General features: G+C 45.9%; 1 protein-coding gene across 3 annotated transcripts in view; it reads right to left on the bottom strand.

Annotated features, from left to right (window-relative positions):
* Nucleotides 1–8,971, bottom strand: part of EPB41L3 (erythrocyte membrane protein band 4.1 like 3) — a 148,145-nt gene extending 139,174 nt beyond the window's left edge. The window contains exon 1 of one of the 3 annotated variants that reach the window (XM_061356338.1): nt 8,781–8,971. The gene's annotated coding sequence lies outside the window, so the exon portion shown is untranslated. Of the gene's footprint in view, nt 1–1,788; nt 1,930–8,780 lie in introns of those variants that run through there. The other 2 variants (XM_061356344.1, XM_061356337.1) reach the window with 2 other exon arrangements.
* Between the last annotated feature and the right edge of the window lie 4,275 nt (nt 8,972–13,246).

The raw sequence follows: 13,246 nt of genomic DNA, 5'->3' as shown, positions 1-13,246 counted from the left end.
CTCAGAGAGGTTTGGGTAGTCTGTCCATCACAGTAAACACACATTACTTTTGTTCCTGGGCACAGGAGCTATTACTCTCTCAGGCTGATCAAGGCTTCTTAGCACATCAAAGCACATCCATCTGAAGCAGCAGCCCACTTAGAGACCTTACTGCTACTCAGTTACCAAATTGCCATGTACCAGTCATGCAGAAGGGTTCTTAACTGCACTCCTAACCCATGTTGAGGAATAAAAGATACGTAACCAGAACTAAGAGAGGAGAAAAGTGCAGCAGTGCAACAGATGTTCATCCTGCCTGAAAGGTCATGTGAAATGTGATTAGTGCCATTATCCTCCAGGACTCTGTATATTGCCTTGAGACAAGGGCTTTCCGGAATAAGCTACAGATCAATAAAAAGGATTACACAGCAATACTTTGGAAATGCTCAAAAGCAAAACACCAGCTTTTATCTCAGATTTCTCCAAAGCTGTGCCTAAGAAACCTTTAAGACCCATGTTTCAGTCTCAGGCTCTTGCACTGGTGCAAAAGACACAGGTGCCACAGACTGTGCACATTCAAGAGAATGAAAAGGAAGAAAGAAAGGTAGGGAGGTGGTGCCACACGCACACGCACACCTCGACAGCATGTGCACCAGCTAAACCCAGTGATAATCTGTCAAGACAGTAGCCAGCACCCAGCCCCACGCCTTACCCAGGATGAGGCTGCCACCACCACACTGGGGAACGCTTGCATCTCCCTGAGAGAGGGCAGGCAGCCAACACCATGCCCACATCATACTTGCGTTCTCCCTCAGAATTTAAGGCTGTGCGTAAATGAGGTTGTCACCTCACAGGTGAGAAGTGAAGCAAGTTGTTTTCCTTAATTGAGCCTATTAGTAGTAACCAGTCACTCCTGCTAGGTCTAAATAGCTCAGAGAAAATCCCAAGGCTGCTAAGCTGCCAATCACGTCCAGTCAGTGCTCAGATGGAGCTTTACTCCTACAAACAACACTGGGTGAATACTGCCACCTCCAACCATGCTTCTGGAGCAAATCTATGGGCTGATACGTTTGCAGCAAATGCTTTCTCTGCAGCTATCCAATCACCTTTCATGGAAAGTTCAAAGTGCCAGAGCCTCATCCCCAAGGAGCAACAGCACGTATCCCCAGATTGGTACTCTGAGGTCAGCCATCTGCATGCAAGTAAAGAGTATGACCCTGAGAAGGCAATGTGCCTTTTTTTTAAGCTAAAAAAAAAAAGAGAGATCTCACCTAAGACTGCTTGGGATGTTAATCCTTTTCACGGAAAACTCTGGTACAATATTTAATTCAAACACACTATCAACACATCATCTCTTAAAGTTCACACCATAGGCAACACAGGTATTAGGAACAGTAAGAACTGCACAGCACTTTTCAGAAAAGCCATTCAATGAATTAATCATTTTCTGTCTGAACTATTTGCAGAAGCAACTGAGTAAGCCAGAAAAGAAAAATTAAAATGTTCCAAGCCATTGCTTCACAGTGTGTCTTACAGAAAAGTAATTTTAAAATTATTACACTCAATCTCATAAAATGACACTATTTCAAATTAAGCCACTGTGTGTTAATTCCTTCACCTTTACCAACAATAAAACAGGCTAAGAAGAAAACACTTCACCAAAAAAAGCTGAAATTCAATAAGCTTTGCCTTTTGCTTCTACAAGACAAACATCACGGAATTAGCTTTCATCCAGCCCAACTGCCAATAGACAACACTCCTCTTTCTCCAAAGTAGCATAAGTAAGTGAAATTCACTTTGCAGACTCACCAGTGTCATCCATATTCCAGGAGGCAGCCAGTTGTCCAGTTTTTGAAGTCCATGGTTGTAGCATGTTCATAGCAATCAACAGGAAAACAAAGCAGAAAAGGAGAGAAAAAAAAACAAAAACAAAACTCTTCAGATTCAATTAATATGACAACATTACTGTTTTCTATAAAGTCTGTGTTACAGAATAGTTTCAGGTAACTCATTAAAGGGACTGAACACACACCCACACCCTTAACTTACTCTAGAAGAAAATTATTGCAATAGCAATGTCACATTGATAAAAGAATAAGAATTACATTCTAATAACGAACTGTCAAGGTTGGCCTTCAGAAGAAAGGCTTTGTGAGGGGAGAAAAATATATCTACAAAAGAAAAAGGCAAATCTTTCACAGTACCCACTCCCCATTAGCAGAAACAGGTGAACAACATCACACCCAGAAAAGGTGTATTATTTGCTCGTATTGCTGACATTTCTAAATCCTTGATAAGGAAATGTAACATTTGTCAAGGAAGCAAGTCAAAAACCACTGCAGGCCACAGCAACTGCTCATTTTCAGAATCCACAGTCAAGGATGGGGCGTTGATAACTTACTCTTTGCAATTAAGGGGGCCCGAGGCCTACGCCATAGATACCTGAGTACCTATGCACAGTTACACATCTGCAAACAGTCAAGCACACCCAAGGTGAAATAACAAATATTTTTTACTTGGACCTTGAACAGTGCCTGGGTGACCAAACCCAGTAAGTGTCACCTCTCCTACCAATAAAAAACTCAGTAACAAGTTTTACAGCTTTCTCAGGCTCAGCATTGATTTCTTTGACACCCACTCCAAAACATTCAGCCAATTCAGCATTTGGTATTTTGCTTTTTTATTATTATTCCTTTGGAGAAGGAATACTTTAAAGAGATTTGTACAAAATGGCAATTACTATGGGTTAGCCTAAACAAATTGCACATGCATGTGTAATGGCAGTGAAAGCACGCTCTTCTTTTGACCAGAGAAACCGATTGCATTTGCAAGTTAAGAGCACAAAGCCATGAGTACAAAGACACCAGATGAAGAGAACACTGAAGCCTGCAGTGGAGGGGAGGTGACAATGAAGAAAACCAGCCATCTTCTCTCAGTAGCTGTAGGATTATCAGGTTGATTGTCAATGCAAACAGCACCAAGGCTGATGAGATGCCAAGAAGCCAAAAGTCACTGCAAAGTCTCCTGCAACAGACTGGAGTATCTTCTCCATTTCATAGGTTTTGACCATCCATATTCTTCAAACCAACTGTTCCAAGGAATACAGATACCCTCACAACTCAGTGATCTTCTGCTGGGTCCCAGCAAAGGGACCTGGGGCCAGAGCAGCATTTCGCCCTCCAGAAATCCCAAGGCAGTGTAAGAAGGCAGTGAGCTATCTGCACAGACCCTGGTGTGCTTTCTTTCTGATCCCTGTAGAAACCATGCCTTACAAAGGCAAATTTATCTGTTGGTGTGAAAGAGGAAAACAACTGGCACAGTCAACTCATTTGCAGCCCCCCTGTGGATTACGGCTGATGAAATATCTCCTCCTCTGCCTCCACGGCCCATTAATAAGACAGCACAAACACTGCAGAAGAAGGATGATGATTGCTCATGTATTTACCACTTTGCTAGGGAGCAACTTTTTTTTGTGTCACTGTTTTTGTAGGAGTGCTTTTACAGAAGGAGCCTTTCCAACGCCTTCATGTGAAGAATATTAGAGGGGAAAGGGAAAAAGACTGCAAAGGATTTGCCTTCATTTCTGATTTCTCTTGTCAGTCTTGTGAACCACAGTCCTTCTCCAGAGATGTGACCACGTATCATCACTGTCAATGTGACTGCCCAAGGTATTACCTACCTTTTCCCCCTGCAAGGGAATTTGTGATTACTTGGAGGATGCTTTTACTGGAACAGACATGACTCCAAGATACTCCCAAGGACTGTAATGGCCACTGAGTGACCTGACTAAACACAGGACTTCAAATTAAGGAAAGTCAGATTTTGATCGTGGCATGGAACAACACGCACATTAATGAACTTACCAGGAGATAAGAGGTCAAGAAGTCACAGGAAAGCATATGTTGAGTAGGTGGGAAAAAGGGAAATGTGATGTGCAAAAAGAGGAGGAAGGAACAAAAAAAAAAAATAGCGTGGATGACTCAAAATCTGTAGAATTTGAGCAGGAAATCTGCTGAACTAGTTTATTTAGGATGTGGAGAGGATGGGAGAGAGGGACAGTACTGCAGCATCTCCACTGACAATACTGCACATGCATTTCTGAGTGAGAACAAAGGTGGTTGCTCAAGTTTGACATGTTACAAGGGACAGCTTTCCATGGGCAGCTTGGGGGGGGAGGGGGAAGTGACAATATGCCATGACAGGATGTATGTATGAATGGGTGTGATGTAAATTGCCTTGAGTACTGCAACAGCATCCACTGCCTACATTACATGCCAGTTGCTTGACTCACAGTGAGGAGAAACACATTAGAGCAAGACCAGAGACATTTTGCATTCCCCCTAAAATAGCTCTTTGCACGCTATTTTTGCATGACACTGGTTAGGAAACCAAAAACGTTGGTTCAGCATCAGGCAGTAATTTTAGGGTCAATTGCTTCTTCACCAGACACTGAAATCACAATTTTCCAAGCATCAAATTAACTGTGAATGTTTTAGGGAAGACTGAACCTTAGTTACGCACTATTACTGTGGGTCCCCATCTCAAACCCCTATCTTGTAATCCTTCTTGTTACGCCGGGTGCCTTTTTTTTTTTTTCTAGAATTGCACTTTAAGATGAACTCTGCAATTACACTACTTGCTTTCTGCATCATCAACTTGTTCCTGATTGTTACACACTCTCCAGCATACAGCTTTCAAGTGGTGGAATTCACTTTCAAAACCACGTGAAGCATTTCATCCATTTATCACAGATGTACATCAATATAGGTCTTCCAGCTGAAAGCTTCTGAAAGTTTCCTCAAAACTTTTATGGACAGCTTGGACCCATTCCTAATCCACAGGCAGGGTAGAAGACTCATCTGGCACCACTGCACCATGAAATAAACAAGAAAGCCTTAATGAGGTTAGCTGTTCAACAAATAAAACAAAAACCAGGGCTATGCATCTCTCCCTAATACCATTGCTACAATACAGAACAACTACATGCCTTGAAGCTGCATCTGATTTCACTCTGGATCTAGCTGAATCAAACTGGTATTTAAACAGCATGTCAGGCAATGCTCCAGGGGGCCAAGAAAGAAACTAATGGAAATTGGAAAGCCATTGCTGGGGATAATGTCATATTTGGATTTATGGCATCACCTACCAGTGGAAATTCTAGGATAGAAACAGACTTTAATATTTTACTCCTCTATGTGAATGTTATTCAAGTGTGAACACGAAAAAAATGTTCTTGAAAACAGAAAAGACCATCCAGCAACATCCTACAAATTCTGTGCCTCTTCAGCTAATCTAAATGAGAAGTGCTATTTCGTATCAAAAAAAAACTTTATGGAAATAAGATCGTTGACATGACAAATGATGAAATCAGCAGTGCTGTGGAGATTTCACATTTAAGTGACGCATAACAAAGTTGAGTATGGTTTGTTCAGTCTCCATGTCAGGTCTACAGCCCCACCTCCACAGCTTGCTGACCACTGAGACAACTGCCTCAAGCTTACACATCACGAGCAATGAGCTGTACAACTGAAAACTCTCAGCTGCTTTCAGTAAAGCAAAGGCAGCATTAAACACCAGCAGTATCAAAATCTCCCCTCCATTCTTGCAATACAAAACCCAAGCGCTATTTGAGTTTCACAAAAGACAAACTATGGTCAGTCCACAGAAGGTGAGAAACTTCAGGTCTCCTAGGTTCACCTAAGAGCAACTCTATGAAAAACCCATACACCCATATGTAAATAAAAGTATACATAAAAGTAGTATATGTATGTACACACACAGAGATACATACATACACATATTATACCTAATTTATATAAAATTTATATTTTTCTATCACCCAGCAGGTGGCACTCGTAGCACAAGCTCCCGAGGCTGGCGCACTGTGGGTCTGTGAGCAGGCACAGCTCTACAAGGGACACCATCTCCAGAAAGGTAAAACCACCATGGTCACGAAAGCATCTACCACCCTTTTGCAAGACGTGAAGCATCAAGTCCAGTACCTGGGCCAAAATCCCATTAAGCTTACTGGCCAGGCACCATCTCCATTAATTCCCTCAACAGCTGCCAAATCTCAAGTGCTTTTGCAGCCTTCCCAGAGGAGTAGCATTTGGGGGGCTGCAAGGGTTCTGGGATATTTTCAACATAGAAGTATTACATTATGATGTCAAGAACAATACAAGTAAATATAAAGCTTGCTTCAGACTTCATCACTTCTTATCCCCATTTAACACACCCAACTAGTTTTCAATTAGTCCCAGTAATAATTTGGGCTTTTGAAGATCTCATGAAAGAGCAAATCAGAACTGGCAGAGGAAATGCCATTTTCCCTTGATTAAAATTAAAGACTTGTTTTCACCCATGACTTAAGTGTCACTATTGTATGTACGCTCTTAATACACCTCTTCTTCAGCTGAGTAGTGCTTCAACTTCAGCTGAGTGGGTTTGTTTTTAAAAGAAACATTTTCCCTTCAAATTCAACATTCCACCCATCTGCCTCCCCTCTTTAAAAAGTCAGTTCAGAAGCATCCATTTGAAAGCATCAGCTCTGCACGGAGCAGTGCTGCTCTCTGTAAGAGAATGCCTCATGTCAGATTGAAAGATGCCTTTCCAAGGTCATTTCATGTTCCAATGGGTTTGTTATGAAGTTGTGGAACAGCAGATAAGGTTGCACGAGATAGTAAAGTGCCTTCCTAAGCTAGTTCTGGGCAGTAATGTGCAACCAATATTTGAGTGAGGGACTTCTATAACATTTACCTCTGAAAGAAACTTCATATGCTGAGATAAATGCTGCTGCAGGAAGGGCAGGAGTACTACTGAGAAACTGATAGTCTGCTTTCCTGCTAGCTCCCAATTAATTTTAATTTTTTATTTTAAAGGCCAAAGAAAAGGTCATTTTTCTCAACAAATTTACATTAACTGCATGTGTTTATGGCAGCTGGCAAAGGCTGGGGGATTTCTAGGAACATTAGGGGGGATCTCTTCAGGAAGTTTTGTTAAAATATCCAACCCTTCATAATGATGAGAATTTGACGTTAAAAACTGCTCAATTCGGAATCAACAGCAATGCCTCCAAGTCGCAAGAACAAGGATATCAGAGTAGCTCTTTATTAGGTACCAGGACTAACAGTTTTCAAGGTTAAAAAGGGTGGGGGGTGGATATATAAAGAATATATCCAAGAATGTTTCTTTGAAAGTGTTGTAGTCACATTGTGAGGAATGATGATACGGTATTTTTAGATGCTTCTAATATAGCCCAAAAATGGAGGAAACCATATAACAGTATCCTCTTAGCAAGCTTTTAATACTGCCTGAGCCTATCCCAAACTCCGAAAGAAGGTGAGCATCTGGCAGCACATTGAATTGCGTGTCACCATTTCAGCCATCATACCAGGGGCTAAATCCTTCCCTGGAAAGAACAGGGGAACACGCATATGAAGCCCAGAGGGACTGAAAGCAGGGAATGGGGGGAGGGGAGGAAATCCTTCTCACAAACGGTTAGCTACATCTTAATGAGGTTTAATGCCTGATGAAGGAGCACCAAATTGGGATCCAAAAATGCGAGTACTTGGCACCGAAACGGCCCTAGGAAGAGGGTGAGGGGGGGGTTCAAGTCCCACACGAGCATTTGGAGGGGGAGGGGGGTGTCCAAGAGCCCGTCAGGAAAAATTAGGAAAATGGCCACCCGGCACTGAACTGTGCACGAAATGCAGAGTTTCGGTGCTTCCAGTTCTGCATTGCACCCTGCGCTCCCAGCCCCCCGCAGCCCCCTCTCGCCGGCGGAGCGCGGAGCTGCGGGTCACCGTGCGCTGTCCGCCCCGCTATCGCCGGGGCTCCGCTGCTGCGACTTCTGGTTTTCCTGCTAGTATCACTTTTCTAATGAACTACCGTTACTACGAAAATATAAACTGTGCCGGCTGAATAGTTTTAGCTGTTTCTGAACATCTGAACGTGTGTGTATGTGTGCGGCACACCTCATAAATACCCCACTATTACACATTTTTAACTCTGCAGACGTGCTGACCTCACCGACCGTCCGCAAAACCTTGCGGCTTCCTCAGGGCTGGCCCCAAGCCTACATTAAACCACCCCAAAAACGGGCTCCGGCACCCCAGCAGCACCGAACGGGCTTACCATCGGGTGTTCCCCCGGCCGCGCTCCACCCTGCGCAGCGCGGATTCCCCGCTCTCTACCCGCCCCGTTCCGCAGCTGCACCGCGCAAAGCTCGTAACTTTGCTGCTGCGTCCCAGCCCCCCGCACCTGGGCGGATCTTCCGCGGACGATGCCGTGGAAGGGAAAGAGGCGGGAAGGGCGGATGAGGGACAGGCTCCCGCAAGAGCAGTACCCGCCTGCGGCACTCCGCACCGCGCGGCCCCGCGCATTCCGCACCGCGGGCGGCAACTCCGCTCCGCCGCTTGGGGGGGGTTGTGCGGGAGCAAGCCCTGATTGAGGGCACCCCAAAACGACCCACGGGGGAAGGTGAAGAGGTGAAGGTGGGGGAATATCCCAAACAGCCAAAGGCAAAAAACCCGGAAAGGGGAGAAATAAAAAGGGGAAGCGGCGACCCCGCAGCGCAGACCTGCGCCCCCGGCCGCCTCCCTGCGCAGAGGCGCGGAGCGGAGCTCAGCAGCAGGGCGCCCAGCGAGAGCCCCTCGGCCCTCCCCGCCGACCTCAAGCCAAGGACAGCTCGGAGGTGCCGCTGTGTATCGCGAACCGGCTGGCCGGGCTGCGCGGCGGCACCAGGGCTGGCAGTGCAAGGGCGCCCGGGGAAGCGAGGGGAGCGGGGACAGGCAGCTCCTCACCTGAGCCTGCCTCGGGACGTGCTCTCCTCCGCCGCCGCGGTAAGCGCCTCCTCCCGCTCTCCGCGGAGAAGGCTGGCGCGGACAACCGCGGTCCGCAGAAGTTACGCGGAGCCGGGCTCCCACCTGCAGCGCCCGGCAGACTCCAGCAACCGGCACGGCTCAGCTCGCCTCGGCACCGCGCGGATCAGACCGCCCCCCTCCACCTCCCTATTGGCGACGCCGCAGCCGCCCCGCCCCGCCTGCCCGGAGCGCCCTCCTGGGCGGCGACAGACTTCAGTGCCGGACCCCGGGGAGCAGGTGAGGGGCCGTGTAGGGAATCAGCAACTCCTGCCCCTCTTCCTCTTCCCCCCAGGCCCCGGGTTTTCCCTCTTCGGCAGAAACTGATAAAATCCGTGGCGTTACTTGGTGCCATCATTAGGCATGTGAAGAGCCTGTGGGCACAGCCGGGCTGAGAGGCTCGAAGGCAGGGGCTGCCGCCCCGTCCGACCTAGCTGAATACGGTCCTTAACGCCCTGGGGAGGCAGCAGGATCCCAGGAGTGTGTAGCAGGGTGAGTGCTCCACCACGGCTCCAGGGGAAACACAAACTTCCTTGAGACAAGTGAAGGACAGGGCCGGGTGAGCAGACCGGACCTCCCGAGCAATAATGCCTGCCAGAACACCCCAGCACCTCCTCCATTCAGTCTCTTTCCCTCAGCAATTTTCTGCCTTTTTTGTTTAAATTATAGGTAGCCTTCAGACAAATGTGCTCTAGACACAGAGGAGGACAGTGTATAGGAGGTGTGGGGCAAAAATCAAAGTACAACTGCATTGGTGGAAGTGTGGAAGTACTTCCCACATAGTGGTAATCTCCCATTGGATTTGGGATCACCCTGAATCTCAGGAGAAGTGAGGTGGCACCTCTGGGAACACAGCTGTCATGTGATTGGGAAACCCTCAGCTTCATTTGGAAGTGATGGGGATGCCCACACAGAAGTTAGAAAGTCCCTGGAGAAAAGTACACTGAGAAAGAGCTAGAACTGCTCAGGACTGACTTGTAGTGAGCAAAGTGGTCATGAGATGTCCTACTAGGAGGTAGGAAGCATATTCTCTGCTTTGGGTGTCCTGTCTTAAGTCATTAATGCCAAGATTATAGCTGACCCTGCTGAGGTCTCTTAAGTCACCACGAGGCTGATTTATCCCCTGTGGGAGGCAGCCAGCATCACCGCATTTAGCAAGCCTGCTGCCTGCACAGTACTGGCTCTCACCATTCAGCAAATCCCTGTTCCCGGTGGCTGGGAAAACCATCTCTTTCCCCAGAGCTGAGCAGCAGGGGCAGGCGGAATCCCTTGCAAACGCTGCGGTAGGAAGGGCTGCAGCGTCCCTTGGAGCTTAGCCAGCAGTGCTGGCTGCCATCCCCACCTGAAGTTTGCCCATGGTGAAAATTACTGCTGAATTCCACCACACGTCGTCTGAAGAGGTCAAAGAATACCTGTGGCGAGGGTCTCCTTGTAAGGAGGGCGCAGGGTGCCAGCCACCAGTGGCAAAGGTTGAAGTTCCAACTAGGAAGGTTTAGTTCAGCACACGAGATAATTTTCTGTGATAAGTTACGCTGAGGTCAGCTCAGCGAGAAGATCCTGCTTTCCAAGGGAGTTGTGTGGCAAGCAGATTTCCTGGCTGCTTGCTTTTTTTTATCATTATATTTTTATTTATCGAGGGAACTGTGTACAGCTATCGACTTTTACAGCTTTGTAAATTGATATGCAAGAGGTGATGGGCTCAAAGAGACAGAGGCAAAACTTAGTTAAATAGCCTCACTTGATTTTTCTGCAATTTGGCAAAATGTTCATAGAAAATAAAGTCCCAGGTCTATGGCAGAATACACAGGATGAGGTGAGGGAGCTGGGACCTGGCCCTGGCCAATGCATCAGCGAGCATACACCGGCTGAGAGCCAGTGGTGTTGTCAAAGTGGGGATGCTGTCACAACAGCTCCAGCTGGGGATGGCAAGGCCAGGCTTCCCAGATGGAGCAGGGCTACAATGCAAGGAGTGAAGCTGTGAGCAGAAAAGTGAGGCTTTGGTTATGCCACATAGATTTCCACTGGCTACCGCGGAAAGGACCGGTGGTGCATCATCCCATGTTGTAAGGGTTTTTTTTTATCTCTGCTAAGGTTGAGAGGGGCACTGGAAGAAACCACATATGTAGAAAAAGTGCCATAAAATGGGTACTAGGGGTGGGAAGGCTCCCAGGGGAATCTGATGCTTTGCTGTGGATTGGAGCAGGTATCTGGGGCTTCAGGGAAACTGGCTCCAGGCGTTTTGGAAACAATCACCCATCCTCGCTTTATTGGACAAAATGGCTGAAACGTATTTTGTTCCGCTGATGTGGGAAAAGGCCTTGCCAGTCCCTGTCAGGGAGGCATTAATTAAAGGAACTAATGGCAAGTTCCTCAAATATCCATGGGGGTGATCAGGATGTCTGCCGAGAGAAATCTGACTTGCTGGGCTTCAAGTTGTGCCAAGTCATTGTGTTCATCAGGAAATGAGAGTGTTCTGGGGCAGGTAAAACACAAATAAATCACACTGACCCTCCTCCGGTACTTTCTGCTCATATTTCCAATGCTGTGTTCCAGGAGGAGGCTTACATACATTCATTACGTATTTACTTAATAGGCTGTAAAAGCTCAGAGGCATTTTTTCGCTTATATTGCAGTTAATGCTTTTAGCACGTTGTATAGGATTCTCTCCTTACTAGAATTACCATCCTAAGCACCCTATCTGAAATTCCCCTGCTAAGGATGTATTGCAGAGGCTGCATTCAAAGAATGTTAATCTGATTTATGGTAACCTGGCATAACAACGTGCAGTAATAGGTGATATAAAGTTGAAACCTTGCGACAGAGAGGACATTCGTCTCTGACCATGATGTGAATGTGGAAGCCCGAGGAGGGCCGGCAGGGGAGAGTGAAGAGCCTGTGAGCATGGGGTGATGAATGAGGGGAAGTATTTACAGCATCACTCTAAAGAGCCATTTATACCAGAGAGCATCATTATTTCTACACATATCAGTACTTCCTAGTGTGGGCTGGCCTCATATATCCAAACTTTTATGGGCTCTCTGTATTATTTGCGTGGCAGTGGTGAGTTTTTTACTTTAAATGAACCTAATTAATAATGGTTCTTCTGCCTCTGCTTATTAACACGCTGCTGGGAGACCAAGTGGTGGGAGAGGAATGCCTGGCAGTCGCTGCTCTCCAAACTCCAAAGGAGTATCCAGCCCTTCTCAAGCTTCTGAGATAGAGGTGTGGATTTACAACTAAATTTGAGTTCACATAAATGGAGAAATAAATACTATAGTAATATACTATGAAGACAGCATTTTATCTGCAGAAAGACCTTTCTGAATGGTCCCTGTGGCCCTTCCATTGCTGGCATATCAGCAGGTAATGCCAGATCCTGGCAACCTTTGCCCCCCAAGGGCATCCCACAGATCTTTCACCATAGCGTGGGTCCTCCTTCCCTTGCTGTGCAGATCAGTTCCTGAAAAGTTTTCTAGTCTGACAACTTACCTGCTTACAGCAAAATCCAAGATCACTTGTTTAAATGTTCCATTTCCAGTAAATGAAACCATACACTGCTTTGCCCATGCCTGGTCAGTTTAAATTGATGGGCTTTGTTAGAAGGACCAGGGCAGTGTTTGTTATAATTTGCCAGTCCCTGAGGATTGCTTTCAAATCAGAGACCATTATTATCTGAGATTAGAGCTATCCACAGCTTTATTTTTATACTACCATCAGGGCACATGATGTTTAAAAGACGACAGAAAGAGAGGCAGCATCCCTGCCCTGGCAAATATACAGTTTCAGGACAGAAACAGATTTATTGGAATCAATGTGCACTTTACTGTTAATTTCTTTGTGCAGTGAGGCCTCCTTTAAAGCTTGACAGTTTTTTCTCTGAAAGCTGAAATGAGACTAACCTGCAGTATCAACACTGAGTAGTTTGACATGATGCTTCTATCTCTGTCTCCCCAGACTTCTGAGACACTGCAGAATTATGCTTATCACATTTGCTGAAAGTACCCAGGCTGCTTAAAACAATACAAAATGCATGCAAAATTCAGTTTAGCATTGGCAGGGGACTTGACCAGATGATCTAACTGGTCACTTATTGCTAGCTATGACTGTAATTATGTGCCCACATCATGCTAATATTTTAAGTTCGTCCTGCACCATATTTTCATTCAGGGAATTTACTTTAGCATCATTCTTTCCCCATGTCACAAGAGCAATTTTTCACTGTTGATAAGAAAATGTCATTTTTTGTTAAGAAATTGCAAATGACAGAGCTGTGCTATGTCACTTGATCTTTCCTTATTTATTGTCTCCTTAGTTAGTGAATAATTCTGAAGAATTTCAGAATAATAACAATCTATCGTATGTATCTATCAAATTGTACATAAAAGACTTCAAATAAGTTGTGTGAATTA

This window comes from Neopsephotus bourkii, unplaced genomic scaffold (genome assembly GCF_033783945.1).
Source record: "Neopsephotus bourkii isolate Nb327-2 ecotype Australia unplaced genomic scaffold, CSIRO-AGI_Nbou_v1 NB_846, whole genome shotgun sequence".
Taxonomy (NCBI): domain Eukaryota; kingdom Metazoa; phylum Chordata; class Aves; order Psittaciformes; family Psittacidae; genus Neopsephotus; species Neopsephotus bourkii.
This window is presented reverse-complemented; position numbering and strand designations above follow the sequence as displayed.